We start from the raw sequence: 23,644 nt of genomic DNA, 5'->3' as shown, positions 1-23,644 counted from the left end.
GACTGACTGGGACTCAATTTTCCCAGGTTCAAGTGATATAATGTAATTTACTTCTTAAGTCTGCTAAATATAATGAACTGAGTACCAGACTAGAAGATAAAAATCACATTTTATACTAAAATAGTATGTGTCTATATGAAGTCCTGGCTGGTATAGCTGTATTTAATGACTTTTGATTTATTCAGTGGAAAAATCTCTGTCTATGCTTGCATTGGTTGATTATTTTCCCTGCTCTAGCTAGAAAATGATGGCTGCACAAATGGATTTTTAAATGCTAGTCCCATTTTTTATGATCAGTCGTAAGCTCTCTGTAAAGTAATGTGTAGTCGCATATCAATAATTCAATAGCAGCCTTTAAATTTTTGAGCAGAATTTGCTGAAATACGATACTTAATCATGAAATAAGTATTTTATATAAATAACATTCAGAAACTGTATTTGAAATTAATAGCAATAAATAAATAGGCCTACTACAAAAAAAATAAATAAATGAAATTTGCCTTTTTACTCCAACCACTACTCCTGGTCGAAGGCTTCCATAAATATCTAGTTTATATGTACAAAGTTACGTTTCAAGTAAGTTTAATGGTGCAATGCAAAAATATTTAGTAGTGTGAGAGCAGAGCCCCTTTAAGTCACAACTAAGTTTTAACTTGCTGGCTTTCTGGACCTCTAATGAAAAGATATCCTTGACTTTGAATGAAAATACATAAAGCCAGCTGAAAATCACACAGAAAAGCAAGCAATGAGTCATTTAATCTCCTGTGTATATGGTTACCGAAAATAGCACTGCAGGGTGAGAAGACCCCATACGGTGCATATTCAGAGGTTTTTATAAACCGCTCGAAGCCACCTGAGCCCACCGCAGATGAAGACGCAGAAAAGGCACTTCGAAACAGGAGGTGGTTTAATGGAGCCTTGAAAGACCAACGTCATCACTCATTTCTATCAAATGCAATGATCCAGGGAGGGTGTAGAAATCTCCCGCCTACAAAAAAGCCTTTAAGATCATCTCTGATCTCCTTATACCTCATCTCCAACCTCCCATATTTCATCAGATGATGACAGCAGCGGCAAACTCCCGATTTGAGGGTAATGAGGCTATGAGCTCTGTGATTATCGATGACAGAGAACTCATTACTGACCTAAAATGACCCCAAATTAGCACATAGCCCTCATAACCCTGCCAGGCACTGACATCTACACCAAAAAACAGGGAAAAATCTGGTTTTTGCAGCTGAGATTCTCCCCATAGTTGAGGTTACATATTATGTCCAGGAGCAATGTGTTGGAGTTAATTATACACCTGTGGGTTTATGCCCAGTGCAATAGATACAGCATTGCTTAGACGGAGCTACACAAAAGCAATACGGCTCTGGGATAGATGTTTTGCACAGGAAAAACAAAATAGCCTTGTATAACGTGTGCCAGGCTATTTATAGGCACTGTAGAACATGAACTTATGTACTGTGTATTTTGATCATATGCCAAGCACATAATTCAGATAAAAGGCAGATATAATGAAAGAACACACAGTAGCATATTCTTGGAGCCTAAAATAACATAATATATTTTTAATATAAAATATAAAATTTTAAAATACATAATTTTATTTAAATTATTTACTTTTTTTATTATTTATGCTATGTTATTAATTTACTAAATTATTTTAAATTGATAATATTCATTGTGTAACACAACTTGAGCAAAAGTTGACCCTGCTCCATTTTTGGCATGTCACATATTTTATATTAACTTAATAATTCATGCATGAAGGAGTTCATGTTGAAATCTAACAAAATGCAAAACAAACACAACCTATACAACCAATAGCTTATTTCAACAAACAAAGGTTCCACTTCAGTTTTAACAAACACAAAGCGACACTGTGCCACCCAGTGCATGCTGGGATTGTTCCACTCATTCTATTCAGGCCTAGCCGTCTCGGTTCACAGGCACTTGTGAAGTGCTGTTGATGTGGGCTACGTCATCCCCGTCCCTCCGGGCACGACTGCTCATAAGTATTCTGAGTACAGCTGCCTGGCACCCAATTCTGAACTCTTCACTGTGAGAGACGGATGACGAGGACAAAAGAAACAAGGAGGGGGGCTTCATTAATTTGTCACCTCCAGCAGGGACCATGTTTATCTGGCCCGTTGAGAGTGTGAGGGGGTCTTGATGCTGGGCAGGAGAAGTACTGAATGAGAAGTGTGTGCGTGTGTGTGTGAGGCGGAGGAGGTCCCTCGTTTTCTCCCAAAAGCCCACATTATAAATTCTAACTAGTTTTTTGTTGTTGTTGTTGTTGTTTTAAGCATAAATCTGAACAAGTAAAAATTGCCAGTGGGTTAAGAAAAATAAACAAGTCAAGCTATATTCTCTGAGAACAAGTAGTGATCTTACACGCAATAAAAATCTTGTTTTTAATAAGGATGCATAATATATTAGTACCATCTGCTGGGTTAACGGTATGGGTAGATATTGGATATTTAATTATTAATTTCCCCAGTTTTTTATATTTAGATTACCTTTGTTTGCCGTCATCTTTACAAACACTTAAAAATTAAACTTTTAAATGTATTCTTTAGCAAATCTCAAAATACATTTTTCATACTGTACATTATAATTTTATGACGGCTAAATTCACTTGTATCATTTAAAAAGACTGATTTTATTTATTTATTTTGCAATTTACCTAATTTATTTAGATAAATCACCAATTTATTTGGTTATTACCATAACATGACAATAATTATCGGCAGATACGTCACTAGTTTCAAGGGTATCACATACAGAATAAGGTATTTTTACTGAAAAACAAGAAAATGGACGTGATAATGTCAAACAAATGACATCAGGATTTTGTAGAATCCAGTTTTTCTGCACTTCAGTCCCTAGAAAAGTCATTTAATTTTCCATGAAAGCACATGTGCACAGCCACATACATACACACGCACAAGCGGACACTAGCTACACAGATGAATATTATCAAACTCAACCCACACTGCAACTTAACAGCAGCATGATTCCTAACGCCTGTATAAATTATAGTTTCTATAGTAACAGCAGACAATACACAATGTGTCCAGCAAAAGAACAATGCAATCATGGATCCCCCGCAGCAGGCCTCCTCCTGTCCTTCTGCTCTGAGGATCCGTTGTCTTCCTCTGTGTGGTTTTTTGCTCTAAGGTAGGAGTTCATCCCGCCCAGTTTCAATCCCAGCAGCTGTGATGCTCTGCTGGTCTTGTTCCACACTGACACTCTGCCTTGGAATAGCAATGACCTCACTTCAAACATCCATGCCAGGTCAGAAAACTAATGTCAGCCATGTGGCAGTGACCGACTGACCCTGTTCTACCCATGCTCTAGTAGTAATGTGTGCTTTTTGGCAGTGTTTCCAGATGGGCCAGGAGAATAGAGACAGTGGATGTGAGGATGTGCAAAACCACATACACTCACAATTAACTAGTCGGTGCATTGTCTGAATGACCAAATCCTGTATGTCTTAAAGAGGACCTATTATGCTTTTTTTTTTACATTTTCAACTTTCTTTAGTGTGTAATGTTGCTGTTTGAGCAAGAAAAATGTTACAAAGCACAAAATCCACACCAAAGGGAGTTATTATCTATATCAGTAAGCGCCGTTTCTGAACTGAAACGCTTTGATTGCAATCTTGAGTTTCTTTCTGGGAAAGAGTACCCCTCATTTAAATAATTCCTGCCCAAGGCATTTGCAAAAAAGGAGCAATGACTGGTTGCGTTAATAGTGTTTAACGTGCCGTGACATTTCCGAAAAACACTCAAAGAGTTCGACCAATCACAACACACTAGTTCAGCTGACCAATCAGAGAACATTGTGCTTTTCAGAAGGAAGAGCTTCATAGAGACAGGAACTAAACAGAGCGTTACTGAGAGACTGGGAAGAGAGGTGCTGCAACTGTTTTTTGAACATTCAAGCATGAAAACCTATTCTAGTAGACACAAAAACAAAATCAAGACTTTGTAAAAGCGCATAATAGGTCCTCTTTAAGAGACCTGACTTGCATCCCTGCACAGGAAAGCACTCTTTATCATGAGCACAAAGATTATAAACACAGTGAAACATGATTCTAAAGCAGGCATATCAAGACTGAATGGATGCTCTTGTGTTGTGACCGAAAGATCATGTGTTCATGACAGTGGCTGCTATTGTTTATCAAGGTCCAAAAAAAATTTAGCAGTTTTTCTTGACACTAGGAGGTATTTTAAGTCTATCAATGGAAGAACATCCATTTGGGTGACTTAACAGTAGGTATTATATTGAAATAAAGGGATGCAAGCATAAAAAAAATAAAGTTTTTTTTTTTAAATGTATCGAAGCATTAATAATTTGATGTGGGCTTCAGCAGCCTGTACAAAAATATCAAAATAAGGGTTAGCTGTAATCTCATCTGTTGATTATATCTCCGAAATGCAAATAGAGGATAAACATTTTTTGACAAGAGCAAGAACATACAAGTACAGCACCTTCTGTGTGACTTCATAATCAAATGTGACACAGATATGGCCCAGAAGACATTGATATAAAGGAAATATAAAAACTCACTCTCACTTGGGTCAGTAATGTTTTGTCAGAAACGTCCAACTTAGAAGAACATCACTTCTAACTTTGCAACTGTCGATTGTTCTAAAAATTGTAGATATTATTTGATGGTATCTTTAGTCAACCTAAAAAAAATAATAGTATAATGAACGAAAAGTAAACACAGACCCAAAGTGAAGTGGATAAAAAAGGGATCCAAGTTCACATTTTGTGCATACACACCAATTAAAGAAGCCTTTGAACAATTAATTGCTGAAGTCTTGGAAAAAAGTGAATCGGTCAGAATGTTTGCCACAATTTAAAAAGATTTTAGCTGAACTTATATAAATATATATACTTGTTTTTGAATGTTATGCCTCAGATTTCCTTCCTTTCTTTCTTCTTAAAGGTCAAAAGCCTATGTAGTTTGTCAAATGTAAAGGGTGGAGGTTTCAAAAGATGGTGATAGATGAAGGTGACACTTTAACACATCCAGTAGAGGTGCTATGAATTCAATATCCCTTAAAACAAATATGTAGAGCTGTGGTAGAACAGAAACAGTGACATATGCATCTTAAATCATTTTGATCCTTCTGATGGTCAAAGACAAATGTTTATATTTAAGTCATGGACATGAATCTCAAATGATTAGAAACATTTCAGTTAATATATTACTAAAAGGGCCAATATTTGAACAATAATCTGTGTTCAGCAGGGTTCATTTGGTTTAACTTTGGCATTAATGGATGATTTATTTTATATTTAATCCATAGACTTCAGAATGTGGGTACTTGAATGTTATCTAACAGAAAATACTAAAATGTCAAGCTATTTTCATCTTTATTGTGACTGAAGACAGAGAGAAACAGGAGGTCTGAATTACACTTGACCACTGATAACCTCTTAACGGCACATGAGGGATTTGTAATCTCAAACTCATACCCAGCATGCTGGAAATGTCATTGTGTGAAATGTCTGTTCATTACTGAACTGCTATTAAATAAAAATGATAATAACTGTTCTTTAAGACAACTCTCACTCTAGCACTTTCACAACAGTGAAGAAAGCTAAAATAGAGAAGCTTTACATGCACAGCGTTATGCAATGACACATGACAATCAGGCTTTATTATTTATTATTTATATTAGTTTAATTGGGTTAACACATTTACATGACACTTTCATAATTGTGATATTAATCGAATTTTACATGTGCATGTAAACTCAGTTCACATCAGAGCAGAGACTGGTTTAATCCAGCTTAAAGACAGCTACAAGGAAAATGCACATAAGAAAATTTGAGAAAGAAACAAGTTTAGAAATGGGCTAGACTAGAGGGACAATTCTGAGTGATATGTGGATGTTTTGCACTAGACACAGCCATATTTATAGAACACAGAGCAAAGAGAGGACAGAGACAAAAACAGAGACAGAACGAAGAACATCCTTATGTGGAGACAGAAGCTTGGGAAAAAACCTGTGTGAGCGTATCTGGGGATAACAGAGCACAGCTGGCTAAAAACCAACTCAAACAAATGTCAAATGTGATATGATGTGAAGCAAAGAAATAAATAAATAAAATCTCTTCCTCTTCCCTTTGCCAGATCAGCTTAAAAATGCAGTACCTTTCAGTTCCTGTTAATGGAAACGAGGACACATTTACTTAGTGGCTTTCAAATGCAGGAAACTTGTTAAGGGAGGGGCATTGTGTAATATTTTGTTGTCATACTTCTAAAGAAGACAATACTTAACATCATGTTGTTTCTTCAGTGGAAGTCAAAAAAATGTCATTTTGGAAAATGTATTGGAAATTTAACTATTTTATAGTCATGGGCATTGACAATTCCAATTTATATGGCATATGAATTTGTACAGTGCTTACAATTTTTAGGTAAAAACTAATCATAAAGGTCTACCCTTAGCAGTGAGGTAAAAGCAGAGTGTGCAAAAATGTACGAATGAGATTGCAAGAGTAAGGGCTGTGCGATATTCAATAAAGCTGGCTTCCAAAAAACTGAGTATAATGAGACAAAAAAATTAGTCGATATTTGCAGGCACCATATCTTTGCAGAAATTATACGTGACGGCATCGGTTATTTCTGTATGCCTTTTTGAACTCGTTTTGTATGTTGTGCAGTTTGTAAATGCCTTAACGATTTTTTTCACATTGCAATTTTAATATAATTTTGAATAATCGCACAGCCCTAGTATGAATTAGCATGAATTTGTCACCAATTCTCGAAAGACTCAAAAAAGTAGCCCTATATATATATATATATATATATATATATATATATATATATATATATATATATATATATATATATATATATATATATACATATATGCATATATATATACATATATGCATATATATATATATATATGCATATATATATATATATATGCATATATGCATATATATATATATATATATGCATATATGCATATATATATATATATATATATATATATATATATATATATGCATATATATATATATATATATATATGCATATATATATATATATATGCATATATATATATATATGCATATATATATATATATGCATATATATATATATATGCATATATATATATATATATATATATATATATATATATATATATATATATATATATATATATATATATATATATATATATATATATATATATATATATATATATATATATATATGCATATATATGCAGACTTCAGATGCAAAAGCCTGCAAGTGCCATCTGATATTTTCTTCTAAAATGAGCATTTTTATCAAGCTCGCATGTTTTGGTTCAGTAATTTCACTTTAATGGCAATTAATAGGTCCTTTTCATTTGCCATTAAAGTGAAATAACTGAACATAAACAAGCTTGATAAAAATGCTAATTTTATTAAAAAATTTCAGATGGCACTTAGAGCCTTTTGCATCTGAAGTCTTCACATACATACATATATATATATATCCCTTAAATGCATACCTCGGGTCTTAAGTGACCCGGGACGTCATTCACTACCCTCCTCCTCATTCATTTTTTAAAGTTAGACATCAACCTTCTTGATATTCCTCAATCAATTTATTATAAAGAATATAACAAGAAAAAAATCATAAAATTATAAAACAATGCCTGTTTTTGTATTCATTTTTTGTAAAAATTGTATAGGGGTCGCTAACGACCCGAGGTGTGTATGAGTGTACTTTTTTTTTTCCTGCTCAACAATAATTGAATTTTAGTCCAATTCACCTTTATTCCACAAGGTGGCAATGTCTGATACACAATGCTGAAGTGACGACTCATTCAGACAGAAAATGAAATAATAAGAAATACATGAAATGGCTCAGCGATTTACTGCAAGTACTGAACCAATCAAATATGACTGTAACTGTCACTGGATGGATCTGGTGAAGCTGTTAGCGATCGAAATATTGATTTTGAAGATGTTGAAAATTATATAGTTTTGAGAATACGTTTGAGATCGCGAATGGGCTCATATTCATGACCTCAAAGATAAAAATAGCCTATTATTTGCTGAATTTACTGGGAAATGAGCTCTGACAAGGACAGTGATGATGGCATAAAATATCTGCTCAAACCGAGCACTTTCAAGCTCCAAAAGGTAACAAAATATGATTTATTTAATTCTTCTGTAATTGTTACTCTAATATCAGAGGAGTTTTATATTATCATGACAGGTAGAGATCCTTCCATGTTAGATATTGATCCAGGTCGATAAAGACCCGAATATGTAAGAATGATTGGTGAAACAGTCATGCATTTAAGGGATATATATATATATATATACACATTTTCCCCCCCATCAGATAGCCTCAGAATACTTGGAATATAACAGAAAAATATTTTTATAAAATAAAAATATCACTGTATGTAAATGAGCAGCTTAGACATTCTACAAAATATCTTATTTTAGTATTTTAAGAAGGAAACAAAATAAAATGGTTTTGGAATGGCTCGAGTGTGAGTAAATGACAGATTTTTCATTTTTAGGTGAACTATCCCTTTAAGCAAATGTCCTCCAAGGAACAGCTGTCCTAAAATCATGTGCATATTTCTAACTTCACCACTAAATGTGGATTGTCACTGAGGGGCTATGCCAGTTCTATACATTTGTTAAGCCACTGAACTAAGTTCCACTTGATTTGGTGTCTCTTTATTCAGACAGTGCTGAACAGTGTCACGCAAATAAGACATGGCCATAGCTCAAGCTGAAAGCAATGCTTTTAGCTTTGGAGAATGGGAACTAAACTGAATTAATTATGCCAGCAACGACACATGCTAGCACGTCACGGGATGCAGACACTTGCAGGTGAATCCCTAGAATGATTCAGCATTTCTGCCACAGACCATTGTGAATGTGTTTGTGCGTGTCTATGCAAGATGCATGAGATGGACAAGAACAGAGACAGACAGTTGCCTCTTCATTTCTGTCTCTCCTGAACTCTGCCAACTTGACTAGAACACTTCTAAAAAAAAAAAAAAAAAAAGAGAAAAGAGATGCCAAAAAAAAAGATGACTTCTGTTAGGCAGGCATACGGAGATTAAACATTAAAACAGGTTTTTATTGTTGTTGGTTTTTGTTGTTGTTGTTTTGAAGACTGAAAAGACATTTTAAATTAAAGATAACTTGTCACTTTCAGCTTCAAAGCATCTAAGAAAGAAAGTACACACTCTTGATGCACAACCCTTAAAGACTGGAGTTGAAACGGTGTTCTAAAAATACAAAAAAATAAAAAATAAAAATAACACGATGAAAAAATATGACAAAAAGAGGTTTGATGTGGTGAATTTAGGTCAGGCAATAGGCCAAATCCCAAATTAGTGGAGCTCACCAAGCCAAGTATGACACATATACATACTTAGCATGAAGAATCAAAACTATTAGCCTAAACTTAAGCAAATTATTCAACAAACTCATTCGTTTGTGCTATGGACATAAATTATACCTTAAATTGTGCAGCTTGTTGAAGAATATTTTTCTGACATCAGATTTATGATTTTGGATACTAGATTGAAGGATACTAGAGACCAAGGCGGCATTTCCCAAAAGCATCACAAGATCGTAGAACCATTGCCACCAATGGTCTCTACGATCAACTTAGCTCACAATGGTTTTGGGAAACACAGCCCTGAACATCAGAGAAACTTGTAGGTAGGCTCTTTTGACTTGGACCAGTAAACATTCACCTAGTAACTGCATAGCAACATGCTAATAAACACACATAACACCTTGGCAACAGCATAGCAACACCATGGCAGCCACCCAGAACACTAGGATTGTGGCGGAAGGTTTCAGAGGCATTTTCAATTATAAAATGTAAAAAAAAAATATATATAGGTGGCTTTTGAAAACAGTGGTAGTTTATGAGGGTGCTTTCCTGTTATGTGCATTGCTTCTGGGTTTGACAAGAGGGAGTTGACTTCATCTTCTGCTAAAGCACAGCTGTATGTCAGGACAGACCCCGAGGAGGACAGCACCCTTTAAAAGGCATAAGGATTTGGCTTTTCAAAGCAGATTACATGTCAGAGCTGACAAAATGTAAAAAACAACCATCATCTGAGGGAGAATATGACATACATAACATGACAAGGACCTCAATTTAATCAGCCAATGACATTTCAGACAGAATCCACCACAACCAATCATATTCCACACACCTTCTAACTGCTATGCAAACAGACAAGGAAAAACAAAAACATTCAGTTCATCAGCTTATGTTTGAAGGATAAGCCACCATAATACTAATCACAGGGCTGAGACATTGTGATTTTGTTGCTATGCAATGACTGACCCGCAAAACGGATGTATGAGGGCTGTCAGTGCAGTTGATTTCAAATAGACTGTTAATCAGAGGGATTATGGGATAGCACCCCCACTGATGAGAGCTAAAAGCACATGTCATCTGTTCAGGAAGAGAGAGAGTGAACAAGAGAAAGATTCCCTACACAAGATGCCAAGTCATTCCCTTCAGCTTGCCAGAAAATTAACAAAACGCAAGCTCCATTCCAATACATAGTCAGCTGCCTACCTAGACAGCATTTTTAAAGCAGCAAAGAAAAACCCCTTATGAAAAAGGTAAGCTGCAAAACTACACTGCCTTTAAAATATCTAATTTTGGACAAATGTGAAGGTAGCATTGCATGTATAATTTGTGAACAATCCAGAATGCATGGCATCCAAGATGGAGGTCGAATCAAGAGAAATACTGATTACAACATAAAATTCAATCAGTAGGCCTACCAAACAGTTCTCATTAAAAAACACTGCTTTCCTCAATTTTGTTTGCGCTGCAAATTAAGGCTCCATGATTGATCAAATTTCTCACAATATCGCAAATTGCGATACACGTATCGAAACAGCTTGCATTTTGAATAATTGATTTAAAAATTGATTTAAAAAACATTATCATATCACATGTAGCATGTTATCGCATATTGCTTTTTTCTTCAATATTGTGCAGTCTTGCTGCATATTTTATGCTTATTATATCATTAGCTTAGCCTTATCAACATGCGAACATCAAAAAAACATGTTAAATCAACAATTGTTGAATCAATTGTGAACAAGGTCTACAGTGTGATGCACACCAGGAGCGCTATTTGCATAGTATTGCTACCTGAACATTCCAAATAAGTCAGCTTAGAAGACAGGTGCCTATGTAGGCGATATACAGCAAGACAGTTCACTAGAATTTGGAACAGATGAACTACAGTTGTGCAGGATCACGCCTTACATCATCAGGAAAATCAGGCCCTTCCTGTCAGAGCAATGCAACTTCTTGTCCAAACTTATTACACTTAAAGGTGCTGTAGAATGTGTTTTCAAAAGATGTGATATAAGTCTAAGGTGTCCCCTGAATGTGTCTGTGAAGTTTCAGCTCAAAAATACCCCATAGATTTTTTTTTATTAATTTTTTAACTGCCTATTTTGGGGCATCAGTAAATATGCGCCGATTCAGGCTGCACGGCCCCTTTAAATCTCGTGCTCCACGCCCCCAAGCTCTCGACTGCCTTAAACAACATAAACAAAGTTCACACAGCTAATATAACCCTCAAAATGGATCTTTACAAGTGTTCGTCATGCAGCATGTTTAATCGCATAAGTATGGTATTTATTTGGATGTTTACATTTGATTCTGAATGAGTTTGATAGCGCTCCATGGCTAAAGCTAACATTACACACTTTTGGAGAGATTTATAAAGAATGAAGTTGTGTTTATGCATTATACAGACTGCAAGTGTTTAAAACATGAAAATAACGACAGTCTTGTCTCCGTGAATACAGTAAGAAACGATGGTAACTTTAACCACATTTAACAGTACATTAGCAACATGCTAACGAAACATTTAGAAAGACAATTTACAAATATCACTAAAAATATCATGGATCATGTCAGTTATTATTGCTCCATCTGCCATTTTTCGCTATTGTTCTTGCTTGCTTACCTAGTCTGATGATTCAGCTGTGCAGCTCCAGACGTTAATACTGGCTCCCCTGGTCTAATGCCTTGAACATGAGCTGGCATATGCAAATGTTGGGGGCGTGCATATTAATGATCCTAACTGTTACGTAACAGTCTGTGTTATGTTGAGATTCGCCTGTTCTTTGGAGGTCTTTTAAACAAATGAGATTTACACAAGAAGGAGGAAACAATGGAGTTTGAGACTCACTGTATGTCATTTCCATGTACTGAACTCTTGTTATTCAACTATGCCAAGGCTATTTTTAATTCTAGGGCACCTTTAACTACAAATTAAGATCTTTTTGATGAAATCCGAGAGCTTTTCATCCATCCATTGACAGCTACGCAACTACCACTTTGATGGTTAAAAAAGTTCAAAAGAGATCGTAATACGAATCTATATGAATTGAACGGTTTAGTCAAAAATTTTTTAAAAGACTCGATCCCTTTATATGATGAACATTGAACAGATTTAATTTATGCCTTTATTCACATATAAACATTCATCAACTCACATATCAGTTGCGGTAAACGGAAGCTCAAGCATGTTCGCTTGACGTGCGAGAACACACGATGTTCATTCTTGTGTGTTATGCAGCATGTTTGAGCTTCAGCAAGAAGTTTGTTCTCACGCGTCAAGCAGGTCCGTTGAGCTTCTGTTTATGATCCCTGATCAATGTTTATATGTGTATGAAAGCCTAAATTAAATCTATTAATCATAAAAAGCGATCATGTCCATTCATAAGATTTGCTAAACAACTCAATGCATATGGATTTGTATTACGATCTCTTTATGAACTTTTTGAAGCATCAAAATTGTAGTTGTGTAGTTGTCTATGGAGCGACAGAAAACTCTCCGATTTCATCAAAAAGATCATAATTTGTGTTCCGAAGATGAACGAAAGTCTTACGGGTTTGGAACTAAATGAGGGTGAGTAATTTATGAGAGAATTTTTGGCTGAACTAACCCTTTAAGGTTTTGATGCTGGCTTTCAGGACTGCCACTGGAGCAGTACACTCCCTACCTCAATTCACTCCTATAAGTGTACGCTCGTCCTGCCAGCTAAGCTCACTGAATTAGTGATGCCCCGTTGTTTCTTCACAACGAGGCAAAAAGTCACTCTCCAAAACTTTTTACTTTCATTTCTGTTCCTCTCTAGTGGAATGAGCTGCCAACCTCCACCCAAACTGCTGAGACCATCACATCTTTCAAGAAACAGCTCTTCTGCAAGCACTCCACGCCCATAAAACAATGCACTTACACAAAAAAACATTTTCTTCTCTGCATTTCTCCTCTTCTCTAGCTTGCTTGCTTGCTTCCTAACCTAGTTGTCAAATAAACCTGCCATTGCATATTAGGAATATTGTTGGCTTCTTGACAAATTGCTTTTAGTCCTCTCTTGTAAGTCGCTTTGCATAAACATGTCTGCATAAATGTAAATGTACCCACTCAGAACATCCAAAACACAAATCAATAAATAATAAAAAAAAACATATTAAAAGTAAAGATATTGTATAAACCTGATTATCAACCTCAGGTAAATTCAAATGCAGTATCAGCAACACAAACCAACTTTCCCCTTGATTCACTTCTCATGGCCACATGTACTTGTTAACGTCAGAAGAAGCATTCAGTATATTCATTGAGAGTACTGTTGTTGGATGGAGTTAGCTGACAACAGAGAGCATATCTCATTCTATAGTAACACTGACACTCTGGCGGCCTTTTGCTGACCGCACTGATTTGATTTAGCTCTTTTTACGGCCGTGACGTAAGCCAAAACCTCTCACTGCTCCTTGTCATAAGAACAGAGTGACAGCAGATAAAACCCAGACTGCTTTCATCCTGCTTTCTCCACTAACTAAAAAGATTCTAAGATAGGATATATCCGTCTCTCTTTCATCAACGACTTCTTTTCTACCTCCTCTATTTCTTAAAATACCCCTCCACAGACCCTAGGGGTCAGACTATATGATGGGGATTTTTCTGTACATGATCACTAGAAAAAGAGAGCGCCTTTCCAACACACATAAAACTCATAAGCTTGATCATATCTCTGTCAGGAGATACCTCAATGATGCATCATCTCAATATGCTAAAAGATACATCTCCATGAAGTCGAATGAAATATACACAGTAAAATCCCCAGAGTTAAATCAACTCTGCTCAGAGTACATATGGTCCCTCTCTAAATAGTGTTAAACACTGAAGCAGAGTTAAAGTTAATGAGATAATTAAGCAATTAATAAGACTGTGACTGAAGTCAGTTGTAGTTCTTGTGTTTCTCTTTTCTTAAGTGAGTCTGCTTGTTAACAGCAGGTGTTCATCACTAATGCACAATCATCACTTAATTAATTGCTTAATTATCTCAATTATCTCAACTCTGAGCAGAGTTGATTTAACTCTGGAGATTTTGCTGTATATATATATATATATATATATATATATATAAGAGATATAACACAGATTTCAGCAAAGCCAGTAGACATCTATTACAAAAATCAAGTTGGCTCCTGAGACGACAGGCATTCTGAGTAGGATTATACACTGATGACCACCAAGAGAGGAGCATTCAATGGTTATCAGCTGTGAAAATTCAAACCACTAAAGCCTAAGGAAAAACAGTAGGGGTAAACATTACTGTAAACAGCTTAACATCAACTCACAAAGCTGATGTGCTCAATCGCCTTTCCAGAGAACCAGGATCGAATGTTTTTGAAGAGCCTGCAGTAAAGCGGCTTCATCTTACTGAACGCCTGCCAAGTTTCACTGAGTTTTTCCTTATCCAGCGAAATTCACGAATAAGAAATAACATGCACTGCTGAAGATATACAATTTGCCCTGAAGTACACTCAAAATCCAAACATCCCCTTTCTTTGCTATAGAAAATAGATAATGAATTAATGTAAATAACATCAACACTCATTATTCTCACTGTTGAGATTTTAAACAGACCTCAAGGACTGTCTGGATTGCCATAATGGCCCATTGTGTCAAATAATAAGCCATAATGTATTGAATTCAAACAAACAATGTTCAAATAATTGCCTCAGCAGATCAAGATAGAACTGATTAACCACTGAATCTTTGCTTTGACATGTCAAACAGAAAACAGAGAGCAGAATGTGATCTAAAAATGCAATACATTACATTTTTGAGAGGCTGAGATTAAAGAGATAAGAGTATAAAAGGGGAATGGGAGGGAGCTTGAGTTAGAAGGAAGGGAAAGGTGGGTTTTAATCAGAGAAAGATCTTCAGATATGAAGTTCTGAGAAATACTCATTTGTCATCGTTTTGGCAGCTCTCGACTCTAGAAGCCCCCTCCAATAGAGCGTAACAGTGACCACCCACAGTATTTTTCTCATTCATTTTCTCTGGAGGAATATCAATAACAGCCAGCGGCGAGATAAATTACAACATACCAACAACAATAACAACAAAAAAATATATGAAAATTAAAAAAAAAAAAAGATACAAGATACATGAAAAGCATGAAAGCATTTTATGTAATCAATATATTTTTGGTTTATCGCAAAATATTGAGATATAAACCAATATTTTAAATCATGTTATATTCGCTTTTATATTGAAAGTAGCCTAACCTCCAAGAGAAGTATTTCACTTTCTGGAAGTAAACATGCCACTGTGTCATGCATATGAGCTCATGAAATACTGAACTGACAGCTGCCAAAGTATACTACAACTACAGCAGGTTCAAACAGATATAATCAGGTGTCCTGTTGGCAGTTTGCATTATCTCATCACAAAACCATTTAAATCACACCCGCATAAACCAACTTCAACTTCTAGAACTGCAGCTTCTTGAAGCCTGACAACTGAACGAAACTGTTTTGTGAACCGGTTCACCCAATTCCTTAAAAAAAGATCCGACTCAAAAGAACGATTCGTTCGAGAAGCGAACTGAAGTCCATTCAGTTAAAAGCGGGGGATATATTACATTGAGTTTATTAAATGAAACAGAAAAAAAAAAATAGTTTTTTAAAATACTGGCCAGCGTCTGCAAATGTCAATTACGTGCTTCTCGCGTAGTACTACAAATGAACAAAACTTCAGTCTGTTTATATAATGGATTTATCTAAACTGAATATCAAAGGAGGATATAAATCTTTGACTCGGATGCTGAGTTAAAAACGGTAACGTTAGTTCATCACATGCACAATGCATCAAAACAAAAGGCAACTGATGGTAAACAACAATTATTCCTTAATATTGTCATTTGAGAATAAACTCTAGCAAACCCACGCTGCAAAATTCACATGTCGCTACAGTGAGCAAAAATATAAAGATTAAAATGCGTTGTAGTGTCAAGTATACAGCCCGTACTCACCGCACGAGAGAGAAAACTTATTCCCAGTGAATGTTATTTACTCGAGTTGGGCACTTCCATCCATGAAAGTAAAATATCACTTCTCCTTTCTGCGGCTCGTGTGCTGATGTGTGCTAAATAAAACTAGTAACGTTACAGCAAAACGTGCAGACTTTGCTGAGCGAAACCATCCGGAACGACAGCAACGGATCAAAAATCATATGTAGTACACTCGTGCAGATTTGTAGCGCTCCCTCACAGCCGCCATGGACCAATCAGCAAGCAGCGCTGTGGAAGTGGGCGGGGTCTTCTCGTTTTGTCACTACAGTACATATTCACCACCCTTGACTGACTCGAGGCTTCAGGCTTGTCTAAAAACACATTGTAGTGTACAGGGGCTGGCATTAATAGTGTATGTGCTCAGCTGTCAGGGTGAATTTTAGGCTGCTTAAACTATGTGTCTGTAGGTGTTTTACATATTTAAAATAGATCAGTGTCCCTGTAAGCTACATGAAACCTGCAAACTATAGAAAATAGTACAAGCTGCAGACTACTGACCTGTGTATATGCTGGAATACCAATGTTAAAGTCTGGACTGGATATCTTTGTTAAAGGGATAGTTCACCAAAAATTAAATTTCTGTCATTAATTACTCACCCTCATGTTGTTCCAAACCTGAAAGATCTTCGTTCATCTTCAAGAACACAAATTAAGATATTTTGGATGAAATCCGATGGCTCAGTGAGGCCTGCATAGCCAGCAATGACAATTCCTCTCTCAAAAAAAAAACAAAATAACGACTTATTTAGTGATGGCCGATTTCAAAACACTGCTTCAGGAAGCTTCGGAGCACAAAGAATCAGCGTATCGAATCATGATTCGGTTCGCGTGTCAAACAGCCAAATTGCTGAAATCACGTGACTTTGGCGCTCCGAACAGCTGATTCGACATGCTGATTCATTGTGCTCCGAAGCTTCCTGAAGCATTGTTTTGAAATCGGCCATCACTGTATGAGTCGTTATTTTGTTTTTTTTGGTGCACCAAAAATATTCTTGTCACTTCATAATATTAAAGGGATAGTTCACCCAAAAATGAAAATTTGATGTTTATCTGCTTACCCCCAGTGCATCCAAGATGTAGGTGACTTTTTTTCTTCAGTCGAACGCAAATTATGATTTTTAACTGCAACCGCTGCCGTCTGTCATTCAAATAATAGCAGTAGATGGGAACTTCAACTATAACAGTAAATGAAACTTGCTTAGACAAATCAAAATTAAAACCTGCGGCTCGTGACGACACATTAATGTCCTAAGACACGAAACGATCGGTTTGTGCGAGAAACCGAACATTATTCATATAATTTTTACCTCTAATACACCACTATGTCCAACTTCGTTCAGCTTCCTGTTAGTGAGGTCAAAAAACGTGTTCTAGTGACGGAAGTGATGTCTCGCCCATATACTTCAATGAGCGCGAGACATCACTTCCGTTGTCAGAGCGCGATCAGACCTCACTAGCCGGAAGCTGAACGAAGTTGGACATAGTGGTGTATTAGAGGTAAAAAATTATATAAATACTGTTCGGTTTCTCGCACAAACCGATCGTTTCGTGTCTTAGGACATCAATGTGCCGTCACGAGCCGCAGGGTTTAATTTGGATTTGTCTATGGAAGTTTTTTCGACTCTTATTGTTCAAGTTCCCAATCACTGCTATTATTTGACTGACAGACGGCAGCGGTTGCAGTTAAAAATCATAATTTGCGTTCGACTGAAGAAAAAAAGTCATCTACATCTTGGATGCCCTGGGGGTAAGCAGATAAACATCAAATTTTCATTTTTGGGTGAACTATCCCTTTAATATTGAGCCACTGTACTCACATGAACTGATTTAAATATGTTTTTAGTACCTTTATGGATCTTGAGAGGAAATGTTATTGCTCCCTATGGAGGTCTCATGGAGCCACCGGATTTCAAGTAAAATATCTCAATTTGTGTTCTGAAGATTAACGAAGGTCTTACGGGTGTGGAACGGCATAAGAGTGAGTAATTAATGACAGAATTTTCATTTTTGGTTGAACTAACCCTTTAACACACATTCCTGAGCTTCCAGATGTTATTTTTATTTTGTTTTGGCGCACAAAAAGTATTCTCGTTGCTTCATAACATTTAGGTTGAACCACTGTAGTCACGTCGACTATTTTAACGATGTCTTTACTACTTTTCTGAACCTTGAATGTGGTAATTTCGTTGTTTTTGACAAAAAAAAAAAAAAAACTCTCGAATTTCATAAAAGATATCTTAATTTGTTTTCCGAAGATGAACAAATGTCTTACAGTTTTAGAACGACATGAGGGTGAGTAATTAAGGACAGAAATTTAATTTTTGGTTGAACTAACCCTTTAAGCTGAGCATCGCTGAACATTGGGTTCATTAAATGGACAGTGACTATTATTATGAATGATTATGTTAATGATGTGCCATATCCAATTTTTCTTTCTGTTTTAATGTTAGTGATAATTATGATAGGCCTATATGTACTACTACCATTTTTTTAAATAAGCAACATATCTTACCACAATTTCAAGCACAGTTACAAGGAAAATACCCCAAAAAAACAACAGTTAAGAGACAAAAAACAAACAAAACATTTCTGCAAGTTGAATGGAAGCAATACAAATGGGACTATACTGAGTGTCACTGTTATTTTTTTTAGACAATGTGGGCAGATAAGAGATCAATTAGAAGGATTAATTATGCATGAAATATCTCTCTCTTTTCATCCGCAAAACTCACATATTTATCCATCATGCTGAAGTCTTTGCTGTAGGTGGAGGAAATGTACCTTCCAGGCACTGCACTTTATAGCAGAATCAGCCTGACCACATTCAATTTTGAGCACCTGATTTAGGTACAGTTACTGTGAAAGCTACCTTACATCACGTCTCACTCTTTATGCCCCAGTCTTCCTGCTGAGCTCATTGTGGTTAAACCTGACCTTGGTGGTTCATCACTCCTGTTCCTTGCAATGTATTGTATAATAGTCGGAGAGACTGAGTGTATCCAGACAGGCTTGGACACTGTGGCACAGACACCTCCACATGCATCCTCTCTCTCTCAGCTGCTGCTCGCCTCATCCTGTAATTATGGCTGTCATCAGCAGCCCCCGATGAGAAGCTATATTTACTGGAGCCCTGTACAAACAGTTCTCAGGCTTAAAGGAGCCTGATACAAAAGCAAAAGCTCTCTCCATTCACTTGCAACTGACCTTAAACAGGTTAGCCGGTGAAATGCAAATGCAAACAGCAGGTTCTATGAGTTCAGTCAATAAGCAATGAAGGAATGTGACAACACTCACATACAAAGACATCTTATTTGTATCATCACTGGCATTTATAGAGGCTGGACATGCACTTATACAAGTTAAAATAAAAAAACACTGATCATGTCCAATCAATCTGTCTTAGTATCTTATGCTGCTGTCTTCCCATGCATTAACTGAGCAGGAATCATCCACACACGTTTGTACAATTCTGTTTAACAAATATGTCTCAAGAATTTGCGAACACTACCATTCAGAGAGACAAACAGAAATAGGTTACGGCATGCCACTGAGGTCAAGAGGTTACAAAAAGCAGCCAGATGAGCGCAGCTGAAGATCAGTATGTGCGAAGCTGTCGACAGAATGATCACTTTAACAAGATGAAAATATTCTATTAGTACCTCTGTAAATGAGAATTTATGCAGAAAAAATTGCAACCTTTGCCAAGATTATAGCAACCAGTACTAAAAATTGTCTGAGGGGGTCCTTATCATGATATCATTTATTTTATTTTTTTACATTTCTCCATGTTGGTCACAACATGACTTGATTTGATTAAAATATTAATCTTAATAATATTTATGATATTTTAACAAAATGCCTTTTTTTCTAAGAAATAAAAATGAAATATTATGTCAATCTAACAAACAAGGTTTTGTTAGATTGGAAGTTTTTTTCAAGAAGTTTTTTTTATTATTATTAAAGGGTTAGTTCACCCAAAAATGAAAATTTTATCATTAATTACTCACCCTCATGTCATTCCTTCGTTCATCTTCAGAACATAAATTAAGATATTTTTGATAAAATCTGAAGGCTAAGTGAGGCCTTCATTGCTAGCAAGACAATTAACACTTTCAGATGGCCAGAAAGCTAAAGATGCCCAGATGTAAAGATGCATTTAAAATAGTTCATGTGACTACAGTGATTCAACCTTAATGTTACTTTTTGTGCCAAAAAAAACAAAATGATTTCAGTAAACTTTGGCTTTGTTACATCTTAAGTGTTTCGAAATTTCAATGGTTCACCAGTGGGGGCCGTGACTTTGGCAGTTTGATACGAGCTCCAAACCACTGATTCGAAACAAAAGATTTGTAAAGCTTCATGAAGCAGTGTTTTGAAATCGCCCATCACTAGATATTGTCGAATAAAGCCGCTATTTTTGTTTTTTGGCACACAAAAAGTATTCTCGTCACTTCATAACATTAAGGTTGAATCACTGTAGTCACATGAACTGTTTTAAATATGTCTTTAGTAGCTTTCTAGGCATCTGAAAGTGTTAATTATCTTGTTGGCAATGGAGGCCTCACTGACCCATTGGAATTCTTCAAAAGTTTCTTAATTTGTGTTCCGAAGATGAACAAAGGTCTTACGGATGTGGAACGACATGAGGGTGAGTAACTAATGACTAAAAATTTAATTATTGGTAGAACTAATACTATTTGTATCACACTCATGTTTAACTTTATGCCCCCAAAAATATCAAAATGATTTGTAATTCAAATAAAACTCTATATAAAAACATAAAAGATCTTAATTTGTGTTCTGAAAATGAATGAAGGTCTTACGGGTGTGGAACGACACGAGGGTGAGAAATTCATGACAGAATTTTCATTTTTGGGTGAACTATCCCTGTAATGATATCATTTGTATCGCACTCATGTTTAACTTTATGCCCCCAAAAATATCAAAATGATATAAAACACTATTTAAAAACGTAGAAGAGGTTAATTCTAGTAATTGTATGCAGTTTACTTATTACGTTTATTTATCTGTATAATTATTCATTTAGCATAGTGGTTCTCAACCAATGGACTGGAGCTCAATATAGGGGCCTCGGCAAACTTCCAACAAAGCCGGAGAATCTCACACAGCCAAAATGACGGTTGTCAGTAAGGGTGTTCAGCCTTACATTGTTAAAACCAGAGTCGGACACTGATGAGAGACTCGGAAAGAAGTTACAACTTTTAGAATGCAACATGACGTTTCTGAATGGGTAGTGGATAAATTTATGTAGTTGCTGTGGAGTTGATTCAACTCCTCGACTAGCATGTGCCGTCATGTTATTCTTTTGTGCAAATCCAGCATTGAATTGACCCTCGTTTGTGAAGCAGTCCAGCGTAAAATGACGGCATGCCAACAACACTCTACTACAACAACTCTTCCCCTTCTCTAAACCAGCACAACATCGCCTCACCCAGGGTTTATGTAAATTTTAGTGTTATTGTTGTCACTAAAGACAGGGAAGAAGCTTGTTCCTACCAGCTGAATGTTGTAGTCCTTAAACAGTGAGTTCTTTAAAAGAAAATATCGTAGTGTCGTAACTTTTCAGTTGTTGTTTATGCAACATTACACACGAACTAAAGTTAAAAAAGTGAAATCATAATCAGCCACCACTTTAAAAATCAAGATTTTTCTTAATTTAAGTATCCCTCACACTTTTTCTTAAAAAAGAAAATCCTGGAAAAAGGAGGTAGCCTAATTTTAAAAATCTGATTTCTAGACCTGGAAATGTCATGTAAATGAATACAATCTCAAAACTCCTTATAACGAATATACATTTTTCTAGTCATGCCAAACTCTAAGCATTTTATGAGAAAGAAATTGTGAGTTAAAAAAATATATATTTTTAAAATCTTTATCCAGTAAATCACAACCAACTTGAAAAGTCATGTATTGGTTAAAAAGAATGTGAGTTCTGAAATCCTGAAACTGAATTTACAGAAACTAGGAATGTCGGGCCTTTGAATATTGTTGGAGTCACAAAGGTTGTGAACTGTGCACTGGTTTAGCAGAAAGCACACTATTGTGAGTTTTGCATGGAGTAGGAACCACTCACATTTCCTTGTAAAATGTATAAATCTAGCTCTAAGTAAATTGTCAGGTGGCCATAAATTTTCCCTTGAACCCTTTGAAACTGCAGCACCGCAAAACTGTGTATATTTCATGGTGTTTGAAAGCAGTCAGTAAGCCTGACTTTAGATTATAGGCTGCCATGCCCTGTGGCTGATCTCCTGCCTTTGGTCCTAATGACAGGCTCTGAGCAGGTAGCAGCCCACGGTGCCAACCCACACAGCTGTCTGTGGACAGCCGGCCTCCAGGTGTTCAGTACAATATCAGTATAATAGGTTTATGGTAAGATTGAGATCAGTTATGACATTGTAAATGACATAAAGCTAAAGAATCAGCTGGGGAATGCTGGCTCCAGATCAGTGGATCACGTTTTCTAACAGAATGGTGGATCAGCGCAAACTGGGAAGTGTCTTTGCTCATCTGTCAATGGCCTCATCAGTGTTTCACTTCTCCACATTGTGCGTTTTCACCCACGGTACACACAAGAATACAGTAATAGTAGTCTCGTGTTTGTGTAAGCTCTGCTTGTTTGGTCTAAAGTAGGTCAGTGGAGGCCTTCGTAATGTGTGGTGAGGAAAAACAACATCGTAATGTACAACAATCATTGTGCACGTGACACCTGAAACACTTGTCTTTTAAAAAACACCACTCTGGCTGCTCAAAGAAAGAACAGTAATTCCATGTTCTTTTCCTCTCACAATGAAGATGCACAGTTTGTTCTGTGTGCTCAAGGGCATGTGTCCTGAGTCGCTATGACCAGGTCATGGCTGCTTTCCTCTGACACACTTGCCCAGAGCATCACACGCTACTATGGATGGATAAACCTCATGCACGCAAGCTGCAGTGAGAGGGACTAAAGCCTCCAGTCGGCATAAGCCTGAACCTACCAACAAGCAAAAGATGACATACTTATGAAAATATGCCTGTATATCTGAGAAAAAAATGTTTTTTGGGGATCCAGTCTAGCGGCGAGTGCACGGTGTCAGTGTGTTCACGCAATGCCCTACATCCCACTCCCGCTTTCACTCTCCAATAATTTCAAGTTACTTCTCTTCTATTTCGACCACTAAAAGATGCAAAACGCCCAAAAATAAAATTAAAAAGAAAAGAT

General features: G+C 36.3%; 1 protein-coding gene across 3 annotated transcripts in view; it reads right to left on the bottom strand.

Moving 5' to 3' along the window:
* Window positions 1-23,644, bottom strand: part of ripor2 (RHO family interacting cell polarization regulator 2) — a 61,670-nt gene that overhangs the window by 31,786 nt on the left and 6,240 nt on the right. The window contains exon 1 of one of the 3 annotated variants that reach the window (XM_067410919.1): window positions 16,387-16,597. The exons of the other annotated variants lie outside the window; for them this stretch is intronic. The gene's annotated coding sequence lies outside the window, so the exon portion shown is untranslated. Of the gene's footprint in view, window positions 1-16,386; window positions 16,598-23,644 lie in introns of those variants that run through there. 3 annotated transcript variants of the gene reach the window in all.

The sequence above is a fragment of the Chanodichthys erythropterus genome, chromosome 15 (assembly GCF_024489055.1).
Source record: "Chanodichthys erythropterus isolate Z2021 chromosome 15, ASM2448905v1, whole genome shotgun sequence".
Taxonomy (NCBI): domain Eukaryota; kingdom Metazoa; phylum Chordata; class Actinopteri; order Cypriniformes; family Xenocyprididae; genus Chanodichthys; species Chanodichthys erythropterus.
The sequence above is the reverse complement of the archived record's forward strand: the minus strand, read 5'-3'. Positions and strand labels throughout refer to the sequence as shown.